The following is an 11,433-nucleotide window of genomic DNA, read 5'->3' as shown; positions in this document are numbered from 1 at the left end:
ACCTCATTTTAGCAGGGCCAACTTTACCTAATGTTTCATGTCATTATTAACCTCATTCTGAGGTGGACACAGTGTCAATGTCAGTTGAAAGTGGAAAATGTTTTTAGTCTGCGCATGCAGAGAATGTGGGACTCCATAGGGCTGGTGCAATCTTCGATGTAGTGTCCCATGGTGCGTATTACTATGCATATTGATGTATTAATACCACAGCTGGTCAGCAGCGCAGTAGGAAGATCATCAGCTGCTGTATTAGTAGAAAGATACAGTCACAGTTGAGGCAAAAGACACAATAATGCCCTGTTATTTGTATGTCTTAAGATTGCCTCAATGTAGTGGCACTTTTCTTACTATGCAACACTAATATTAGTATTGACAGAAACCATTGCCATATGAAAGACCATAACAATGATATCTAATTTGTAAAGGACTATCTTAAAGCTGGGTACACACTACTACTATCCAATCCAGCTTAAGAGTTGATCCAAAAGTGTGTACACTTAGATGACGTGTGATTTCATCCAAACCTGTTCATCTGGTCGTCAAAATAGATTTTTAAACATGCTGAAAAACCAGAAGACCTGATCACCAGTAACCAAATCAAAATAGAAGTGAAACAGTTTTTTCTAATTTTTCAGATTTTTCTCTCAAGCAGCACTGTGCTTGTTACAAAGATAGGAAGAAAATGTGTAGGGTAACACAATCATTTCAGCATATGGTTTCAGAAAAATAGGACACATACAGATGGAGCTGCACTCATCTAGTGCGGCTCCATCTCAGACATGAACTCCCGGCAGGAATAGGTGGTCCGGATGAGGCAATAGGAGCACATAGGCGGGCGCGCCCAAGCACAGACGGAGCAACGCTTACCATGGCTCCATCCAGGCCCACCATGAGGGGGGTGCTGTGGGCGCAGATGTCCCGAGACCAGCCTCTCTGAGAGAGATGAGAGGGCCTAGGCCACTCATGCCGCCGCCCGCCGCCGCGATGCTCCGCCCACTTTTCATTACCGAGTTCTCGCACTGTCAAAGGAGGGGTAGAGGACGCTGCATCTATTGTAAACGTCCCTCCAAAAATGGCCGCTGCCTCTGAGGAGACAAAGATACTAGAGGAGGCTCTGAGGTGGTGGCCATTTTGGCAGAGACTTTTCAATAGAAGCTTGCAGCGTACTCTCCCCTCTCCTGTGTCAGTGCCAGATCTCTCCTGCCAGTGATAGGTAAGTTGAGGGAGAGTGAGTGGGAGAGAGAAAGTGTGTGTATGTATGTATGTATGTATGTATGTTTGTATGTATGTATGTATGTATGTATGTGTATATATATTTAATTTGTATGGTTTATATAAATACATACATACATATACACTGCTCAAAAAAATAAAGGGAACACTAAAATAACACATCCTAGATCTGAATGAATGAAATATTCTTATTAAATACTTTGTTCTTTACATAGTTGAATGTGCTGACACCAAAATCACACAAAAATAATTAATGGAAATAAAATGTATTAACCCATGGAGGTCTGTATTTGGAGTCACACTCAAAATTAAAGTGGAAAAACACACTACAGGCTGATCCAACTTTGATGTAATGTCTTTAAAACAAGTCAAAATGAGGCTCAGTAGTGTGTTTGGCCTCCACGTGCCTGTATGACCTCCCTACAATGCCTGGGCATGCTCCTGATGAGGTGGCGGATGGTCTCCTGAGGGATCTCCTCCCAGACCTTGACTAAAGCATCCGCCAACTCCTGGACAGTCTGTGGTGCAACGTGGCGTTGGTGGATGGAGCAAGACATGATGTCCCAGATGTGCTCAATTGGATTCAGGTCTGGGGAACGGGCGGTCCAGTCCATAGCATCAATGCCTTCGTCTTGCAGGAACTGCTGACACACTCCAGCAACATGAGGTCTAGCACTGTCTTGCATTAGGAGGAACCCAGGGCCAACAGCACCAGCATATAGTCTCACAAGAGGTCTGAGGATCTCATCTCGGTACCTAATGGCAGTCAGGCTACCTCTGGCGAGCACATGGAGGACTGTGCGGCCACCCAAAGAAATGCCACCCCGCACCATTACTGACCCACTACCAAACCGGTCATGCTGGAGGATGTTGCAGGCAGCAGAACGTTCTCCTTGGCGTGTCCAGACTCTTTCACGTCTGTGACATGAGCTCAGTGAGAACCGGCTTTCATCTGTGAAGAGCTCAGGGCGCCAGTGGCAAATTTGCCAATCTTGGTGTTCTCTGGTAAATGCCAAATGTACTGCACGGTGTTGGGCTGTAAGCACAACCCCCACCTGTGGACGTCGGGCCCTCATACCACCCTCATGGAGTCTGTTTCTGATCGTTTGAGTAGACACATGCACATTTGTGGCTTGCTGGAGGTCATTTTGCAGGGCTCTAGCAGTGCTCCTCCTGTTCCTCCTTGCACAAAGGCGGAGGTAGCGGTTCTGCTGCTGTGTTGTTGCCCTCCTACGGCCTCCTCCACATCTACTGATGTACTGGCCTGTCTCCTGGTAGCGCCTCCATGCTCTGGACACTACGCTGACAGACACAGCAAACCTTCTTGCCACAGCTCGCATTGATGTGCCATCCTGGATGAGCTGGACTACCTGAGCCACTTGTGTGGGTTGTAAACTCCGTCTCATGCTACCACTAGAGTGAAAGCACCGCCAGCTTTCAAAAGTGACCAAAACATCAGCCAGAAAGCATAGGAGCTGAGAAGTGGTCTGTGATCACCACCTGCAGAACAACTCCTTTATTGGGGGTGTCTTGCTAATTGTCTATAATTTCCACCTGTTGTCTATTCCATTTGCACAACAGCATGTGAAATTGATTGTCAATCAGTGTTGCTTCCTATGTGGACAGTTTGATTTCACAGAAGTGTGACTGACTTGGAGTTACATTGTATTGTTTAAGTGTTCCCTTTATTTTTTTGAGCAGTGTATATATACGAAAGTTGCATAAACTGAAACGTTAACTGCCGAGCTGTGTCTCTTCTTCTCATGCTGAACAAGTCCCCAGCGAGTGCCGCCGATACATTGCATATATATATATATATATATATATATATAAACATGTAGAAACGCAGCGGCACCAAGAGACTTTCAAACCGCAAAAACGTGTATTGGTGCTTTCAACGTTTATATTTGTTTTGTTTTTTCATTTTTTATTTCTTTTTTTTTCAGGGGGGCTGCCTATTTTGCGAGTCCCGGGCCCCAGAATTTCTAATGGCGGCCCTGGCGCTATCTGTAGATCAGGGGGGAAATGTAATAGGGTGTGAGAATCAGGAAGTGAGAGATTTCGATAAAATTCTCTTGTTTTTTTAAAGTGGCAATCATTTACATGGCAAAAACAACCGTATTTTGCCATGTAAATGATTGCCACTTGAAAAAAAAAACACAGGAGAATTTTACCAAAATCTCTCACTTTCTGATTCTCACACCCTATTACATTTTCCCCCAGGTGTTGTATCTGTGACTTACAGTAGGTCTCCTGTAACATTGTGTTAACAGTATGGTCTGGAGTTGGATTCCCGGAGGATTAGACCAGTTTGATTTTAAGATACTGTTAATAAAGGGTGACTTACTTTATATACAGTACTGGAGTGCCAGCAGATGTATGACTTGGAGGAAGAATGGCATCTGTATTCTTATGTACTGTATATTTTGTCTTATTTCTCTATGTTTTTACGTTTTGTCCAGTTCCTTGTTCTTCATCTTTTATTTTTCAAGTTGAAAATAAGTTCAAGTTGTAATGGAAGCACTATAAAGTTTCAATTTAAAAAAAAGAATACTTTTAACTTGGTAATGTCTATGTTTGTATTGTAGAGTTAAATGGTGTAGAACTACAGGGTGATGGTTAATTAAGGGAATATGCAAATTGTCTAAGTGGTGTTTTAAATGTGGCAAATAGAAAACAGTACCTGACAGTAGAATGGAACACTGCTTGCTTGGGTCTCTGCATGTCCCTGTTTTCAGCATTTTAGTTGTTTTACTTCCAGTAAATTGGTGTAAGGAATGTTTTTAGTCATTATCCATGTGGTGGACCCATTCAAATCAAGGGATGGAATATCAATATATTCTTGTTACTTAGCAATTTTATTTTTAAGATGATACTAATTTGCTTAGCCATATTCATTTTATTTATGTTTAAAGCTCTGTCAACTATTGAAAATAGTTGTTACATGCCAAGATTTCTGATTATCAGAAAAATGTTTCACAATACAATTTGTGTCATGAGTATACTGTCAAATCAGAAAGCGGAGGTGAGGAGCAGGTCAGAGGTAGATCTCAAAATGTGAGAGCAAGAGAATTATGAGGTGCAAAATGAGATTTCTGAAGTGGTGGTGTTATTGTGGATTTTGTAGATAAGGGTGAGTCATTTTAATTGGATTCTGGAAAACACATGGAGTCAGTGAATGGACTTAAAAAGTGCTACTGTAGATGTGAAGTGGTGAAAGATTAAGATCATTCTTGCTTTGACATATAAGAAGGATACAAGCGGGGATAGAGATGCGAGTGGAATGCCAGATAGAAGGAGGCTGCAGTAGACAAGAGGGAGAGATGAGAGAGTGGTCAGGAATTTCCCGTATTTTCTGACAGTACTGAATTTTTTTTATTTGCAGTCAACAGGATTGGGAGACAGTATTAAAATGTAAAATAAATTGGAGGGTAAAGTCAAGTGTGACACAAAGGCAGACGATTGGAATACTTTGGAGATTGTGATCTTATTTATATTTCCGAAACGTGATCACCAGGGCCGGTGCTACGGTGTTTGTCATCCCCTTGTAAACTATAAATTTCGCTTTCCTTCCCATTCTTTACAAAGTACAGTGCACGCCAAAAGTGTGCATCACAAAAAGAGGTGCGGTCTCACAAGTAAGGGGCATGGTCACATAATAATACCCACATTTCAAATTACGCCACACAGTAGCACAATCTTATTCATATTACACCACACATAATGCCACTGATGGGATTCGGTCAGGAATAGGGTCAGGCTTCAAGAAAAGTGGGTTAGGGAGGTTAGGGCTTAGGAGTAGCATAGGTACCTTCAAGATGTCAGGATCCTAAGTGTCAGGATGCTGCTGTCGGTATTCTGATTGCTGGCATCCCGAGCGCTGGGATTCTAATACCAACCCATAAATTCATATTACACCACATAGTGGTGTCTCTTATTCACATTAAAACACACAGTAGTGACCCTTATTCATGTTACACTACACATTAGTGCCCTTTATACACAATGCTCACAGTGGTGCCCTTATACACAGTGCCCACAGTAGTGTCCCTTAAACATAATGCCCAAAGTGGTAGTGCCCCTTATACACATGATGCCCACAGTGGTAATGCCATTTACACATAATATGCCAAAGTAGTAGTGTCACTCTTACACATAATGCCCACAGTAGTAGTGCCCTTTATACAGATAATGCCCATGGTAGTAGTGCCACATACACATAATGGCCACAGTAGTGCAGCTTATGCACATAATGCCAGCAGCAGGGCCACTTATACATATAATTACCACAGTATTACCACTTATACACATAATACTCACAGTAGTAGAGCCCATTACACATATTGCTACCAGTAGTGCCACTTACAACATAATTCCCACAGTAATAATGCTATTTATACACATAATGCCCCCAGTAGTAGTGCTGCTTTACACATAATGCCCCCAGTAGTAGTGCCACTTGTACACATAATGCCCAAAGGAGAGGAATAGAGAGGAGGAGTGCAGTACTTACATTTAGATCAGCAGGTAGATTGAAGACTGCAGATATGCCACTTCAAGCTGCCAGCACTGCTGCCTGTCATACAGCTTGATGGGTACCGCAGGGAGGAGAGAGGAAGAAGGGAGTTAGAGGGACCTGACACAGGGAACCATGCTTAATGCAGCCGACACCGCTGCCTGTCATACAGTTTGACAAGCACAGAGGCAGCCGGCAACAACAGCTGGGTAGCAAAACAGCTATCCTGACACCCTCTCCTGTCACTTATCCTGCTTTTGACCCCCTTCTTTAATTTATTTAGTCCCACCTCATGTAACCTTTCCTGCTCCCTATGTCACTTAATCTGCCCACCCTCCTATCATTTCACCTTAGCTCTGGCCTCCTGCCACCTCTTCTGCCCTCTCTCCTGTGACCTCTCCTGCCCTCCCCTCACCTCTCCTGCTCCCACTCCCCCTCCTTTCACCTGTCCTGCACTCCCCTCCTCTCACCACTCCCCCTCCAATTTGGAAAGGAAGGAGAAAAAGACAAAAAAACCTTTTTTTGGGAGCACTCATTTGTTGTATTAGAAATAATATGTATAGTGAGAGATATTAAAACATAACCTTTAATCAATCCTTGAATAAAAAAACTTTTGGACAAGAAATTGAGACTCGTGTCTGTTGTTATCTGTGTGTATAAAAATCTTATTTAACCTTTTTAACAAATGAGGTACAAGATAATTGAAAAGGTGAAAATATCAAAGGGATAGTAGAGGATACCGAATAGTTTCTTAAGGTCCCGGGTATCCAAGAGATCACTGTGCATGCCTAAATTATGGATATCAATGATAGACGATATATGCAGAATTGTTAGGGTTTATCAAAGTGGAACTCAGGATGGATGTAATGAGAATGGGGCGGAAAGAGTATTTGGACTTCCCTTGATGGGAGAGGGGGGGGGGGAGAAAAGACAAGGAGAGAAAAAAAGGGGGGAGAAAAAGGGAGGGGGGGTTGGGTTTGGACGGAGGGTGGGGGCCCACTGCACCTGGTATTCTCAGGAAGTTACCCGTCCTGATACTGACCAGGCCATGCCTGCTTAGCTTCCGAGATCGGACAAGATCGGGCGTATTCAGGGTAGTATGGCAGTGGGCCTAGGATGGAGGAAAAGAGAGGAAAAAGGAAAAAAGAAAAAAGAAAAGAAGAGACCACCACTAGTTCTGTACTCTACTAAGTCAGTGCCATGATAGTCTGAAAGGTTTTTCCAAATAAGAGAGTGTGTGGAATTTATTCAGAGTTAGTTCACTGTCAGCGGGTGCACGCCTGGGGGATGCCTGGACAACACTGGCCGCACATAGTGCGGTCGCGGTAATATACTTCGGATTACCAACATCTGACTATTTCTTCTCCCCCACAAATAATTTACTCCTGCAGCGGTATTGTACAGCTACAGGAACACTGTACAAAGTATTTACTATTTGCACTATCTCCCCGCTCATGCCTCAATGGATATCAATAGCGTTATGCTATTTATTACAATGTACCTCTCTACTGCATGTCTTTTACTAACAGTAGCAATTGATTGCAAAATATTCTCTAATGTTATGTCAGTCCCTAAGAAGATGTTATAAGGTTCAAGTAATTTTCCTGTGAGCCAGCCTTGAGCTCTAATCATCATCTTTGTTCCTGTATTTATGGAGCAATACAATAGTGCACATTCTTTAGTGCTTCCATTGGATGTTATACGGTTTAAGTAATTTAAGTAATTTTTCATGTGAGCCAGCCTTGAGCTCTAAACCTATATCTTTTGACTCATTATTTTTGTTCCTGTATTTTTGGAGCAAATAACAGTGCACATTCTTTAGTGCTTCCATTATTATTTTTGTGTTGCAATTATTTGTGAGCCAGCCCTGAGCTCCTAATATACCGTGTGTGCAGAATTTGCTTTATACACAACATACTTTGTTGAGAGTGCATTTTCCACATTATCACTTAGTAACTATTTGAGATGTGTGAAGTGTCCTCTATGATCATTTATCATTTAGATCTCCTATTTGGAGACATACATATTCAACACCTCTCTATTTTAAGATTTCCCTTTCTTTTTCTATTTCATTGACTAACCACACACTCTTCTCTGGAAATACCTCAGACTAATTTTAGTCTTGATTTATGCAAAGTACAATAAGCAGAGTGTGACTTATCTTTTTCCTTCATTTAACGGCCCACGGCCATACTACCCTGAATAAGCCCGATCTTGTCCGATCTCGGAAGCTAAGCAGATATGGCCTGGTCAGTATTAGGAAGGGGAATCTCCTGAGAATACCAGGTGCAGTGGGCCATTTTTAAGGAAAAGAGCTGCCCCTAACTCTGAATAAATTCCACACACTCTCCTATTTGGAAAAACCTTTCAGACTATCATGGCACTGACTTAGTAGAGTACAGAACTAGTGGTGGTCTCTTCTTTTCTTTTTTCTTTTTTCCTTTTTCCTCTCTTTTCCTCCATCCTAGGCCCACTGCCATACTACCCTGAAATCTTGTCTGGTCTCGGAAGCTAAGCAGGCAAGGCCTGGTCAGTATCAGGACGGGTAACTTCCTGAGAATACCAGGTGCAGTGGGCCCCCACCCTCCGTCCAAACCCAACCCCCCTCCCTTTTTCTCCCCCCCTTTTTTTCTCTCCTTGTCTTTTCTCCTCCCCCCCTTCTCCCATCAAGGGAAGTCCAAATACTCTTTCCGCCCCATTCTCATTACATCCATCCTGAGTTCCACTTTGATAAACCCTAACAATTCTGCATATATCTTCTATCATTGATATCCATAATTTAGGCATGCACAGTGATCTCTTGGATACCCGGGACCTTAAGAAACTATTCGGTATCCTCTACTATCCCTTTGATATTTTCACCTTTTCAATTATCTTGTACCTCATTTGTTAAAAAGGTTAAATAAGATTTTTATACACACAGATAACAACAGACACGAGTCTCAATTTCTTGTCCAAAAGTTTTTTTATTCAAGGATTGATTAAAGGTTATGTTTTAATATCTCTCACTATACATATTATTTCTAATACAACAAATGAGTGTCTTTTTCTCCTTCCTTTCCAAATTGTAGTTCACCTACAAAATTCCTGGGAGCACCGCCAATCATTAACAGTTTAAGAATCATTTGTTAACTGTTTGCATATTGGTATTTCATTATATAATTATCTCAGCATTTAGTATAATTGTTTGACTAGTGCGGTTCCACACAAAATAACTTTCTGCACACCACTCCCCCTCCCCCTGAAACCTTTCCAGACCCCCTCCTGTCACCTCTCCCACACTCCATTTCTCCTCTCCTGTCACCTATCCTGCCACTCTCTCCTGTCACTTTTCCTGCTCTCCCCTCATGTCACAACTCATACCCCCCTACTATTATTTCTTTCATCCCTTCTCCTGTAACCTCTCCTAGCCCATGCTGGGATTCTCACAATCGGATGCCGTGGTCCGTCTTCTGACCGCTGACATCATGAGTGCTAGCAAATCATACCCAGCCCACAATATTATGTGCCCCATTACCCATGTGTGCCCCACACCCCCTTCTTTACCCATGTGTGGCTCTGGTCCCTGCATTACCTGCCCTATGGCACAACAACAGAGACAAATTTATGAATTGGTTATTTTGCTCACTAATTAGCCAATTAACATGATAGCGAGATGATTCATAGCATTTGTTACTTGGAGGATCTTACTGAAAATTTCAGTGAAAACCTAATTAAATATGCTGCTCAAACAGGTTTAGGCACTGGCTCACTGGTTTAAAGAGACAAAACCACACACAAGCATATTAATTATTAGCGATGTGCACCAGACCATTTTTGCTGGTTTTTGTTCTATCTGGTTTTTGTTTTGGATTTTGAGTGTGACTGGATTTGGTTTTGGTGTTGGATTTTTTTCCGAAAATTGATCAATAAAAGCATACCATAATTTGGGATTTTTTTGTTCCTGGAGTATTTTTAACCTCAGTAACATTTTCACTTATTTCCAGACAATTTTAACCAACTCACAGCTCACAATATTGTTTTCATCCACTTTATGCCAAAGGCTGAAGTCAGCTGGCTGGTTACTAAGCAACAGAGCAACTGCACAAACACATGGCAGTTTATTATACATCTAAGAAACATTGCCATACAGCAGTGGCAAAAATTTAAAGTGTTGCAAGATGGAAGTATCCATGGGTTCTCCCATCCACCCTTTGTTGGATATTAAAAAAGACATGCATAGTCTGACAAACCAGACAGGGACTGCTACTTTTGTTTTGTGGTTTGTTTGGGCCTCCACAAAACAATATTTTGTAAGGACTAATTCCAAATCACTAAGGAAGAGGTTGATGATGAGGTGTTAATTATATTATAATCTTGTAAAAATAAATTTCATGAACTCGCTGCAAATTACATTACATGGAGGAGGTGCCTAGATGGCTAACGCCCCTACCTCTACTAACTTTGGCTTCAAAAATGAAGCAGATGCCGTCACAAACATTGTTAGCATTTGGGTTAAAATAATTCCACACCCAAGAGGTGGCTCTTCGCACCACATTACACCACACCGTAGTACCCCTTATACATATTATACCATGCTAGAGCCCCTTACATGCATTACACCACAGTAGAGCCCATTATACACATTATGCCAGTTAAAGCCCTTACACACATTGCACCAGGTAGAGCCCTTTATATACATTGTGCCAGGTAGTGTCTCTTATACACACTGTGCATGGTAGAGCCCCTTATACACACTTAGTCAAATAGAGCTCTGTATACATGTTGCCCCAGGTAGAGCCCTTTATACACAGTGTGCCAGGTAGAGCCCCTTATACACGTTGCAAAAGGTAGAGCCCTTTATACACAGTCAGGTAGAGCCCCTTGTACACACTGCACAAGGTAGAGCTACTTATTCACATTGCTCCAGGTAGAACCCTTTATACACACTGTGCCAGGTAGAGCCCCTTATACAAACTGCACCAGGTAGAGCTCCTTATACACGTTGCTCCAGGTAGAGTCCTTTATACACACTGTGCCAGGTAGAGCCCCTTATACATGTTGCACCAGGTAGAGCCCTTAATAAACACTGCTCCAGGTAAAGCATTTTATACAAACTGTGCCAGGTAGAGCCCTCTATACACACTGTGCCAGGTAGAGCCGCATAAGAGAGAGAGAGCAAGAGAGATATTGTGTGTTTGGTCACTCACAAGCTCTGTCCGGATGCATGTGTGTCTGTATGTGTGTGTGTGTGTGTGTGTGTGTGTGTGTGTGTGTGTGTGTGTGTGTGTGTGTGGTCACTCACCAACACTGCTGGAAATGTTTGACTCCCAGACAAACATTTAGCTGCTAATGCTAAAAAAAACTGCAACATCTCAGACACAGCTATGTGCTTGGACAGAGGGATGCTGGAGGGAATAGTGAGGACAGACAGTGGGGTGGGACTCCACAATCTACTAAGGAGATTGTGCCCATTTGTGACCCGCTATGGAAGGAGCTATTTTGGCTTATTGGACAGCGCTCTAATTGGCTTTACTTCAGGCAAATCCAGGAAACCAACTGTGGACTAAGAATACCATCAACAATCCCTATATATGAAAATAAAATGTACGGTATGTTCCTGCGCACTCTCTTTGCTGCCTTGCGTAGGGTCCTACCCTGATGTGTCACCACACACACCTATAGGAGATTAGGATAAATAAAAG

General features: G+C 42.4%; 2 pseudogenes; one reads left to right on the top strand and one right to left on the bottom strand.

Annotated features, from left to right (window-relative positions):
* Positions 1-6,742: 6,742 nt before the first annotated feature.
* Positions 6,743-6,860, bottom strand: LOC134940366 (5S ribosomal RNA; annotated as a pseudogene).
* A 1,069-nt stretch (positions 6,861-7,929) lies between these two features.
* LOC134950911 (5S ribosomal RNA) lies at positions 7,930-8,047 on the top strand (annotated as a pseudogene).
* The last annotated feature ends 3,386 nt before the right edge of the window (positions 8,048-11,433 follow it).

This window comes from Pseudophryne corroboree, chromosome 1, assembly GCF_028390025.1.
Source record: "Pseudophryne corroboree isolate aPseCor3 chromosome 1, aPseCor3.hap2, whole genome shotgun sequence".
NCBI classification, from domain to species: domain Eukaryota; kingdom Metazoa; phylum Chordata; class Amphibia; order Anura; family Myobatrachidae; genus Pseudophryne; species Pseudophryne corroboree.
Note: the sequence above shows the minus strand (reverse complement) of the source record. Positions and strands in the feature narration are given on the sequence as shown.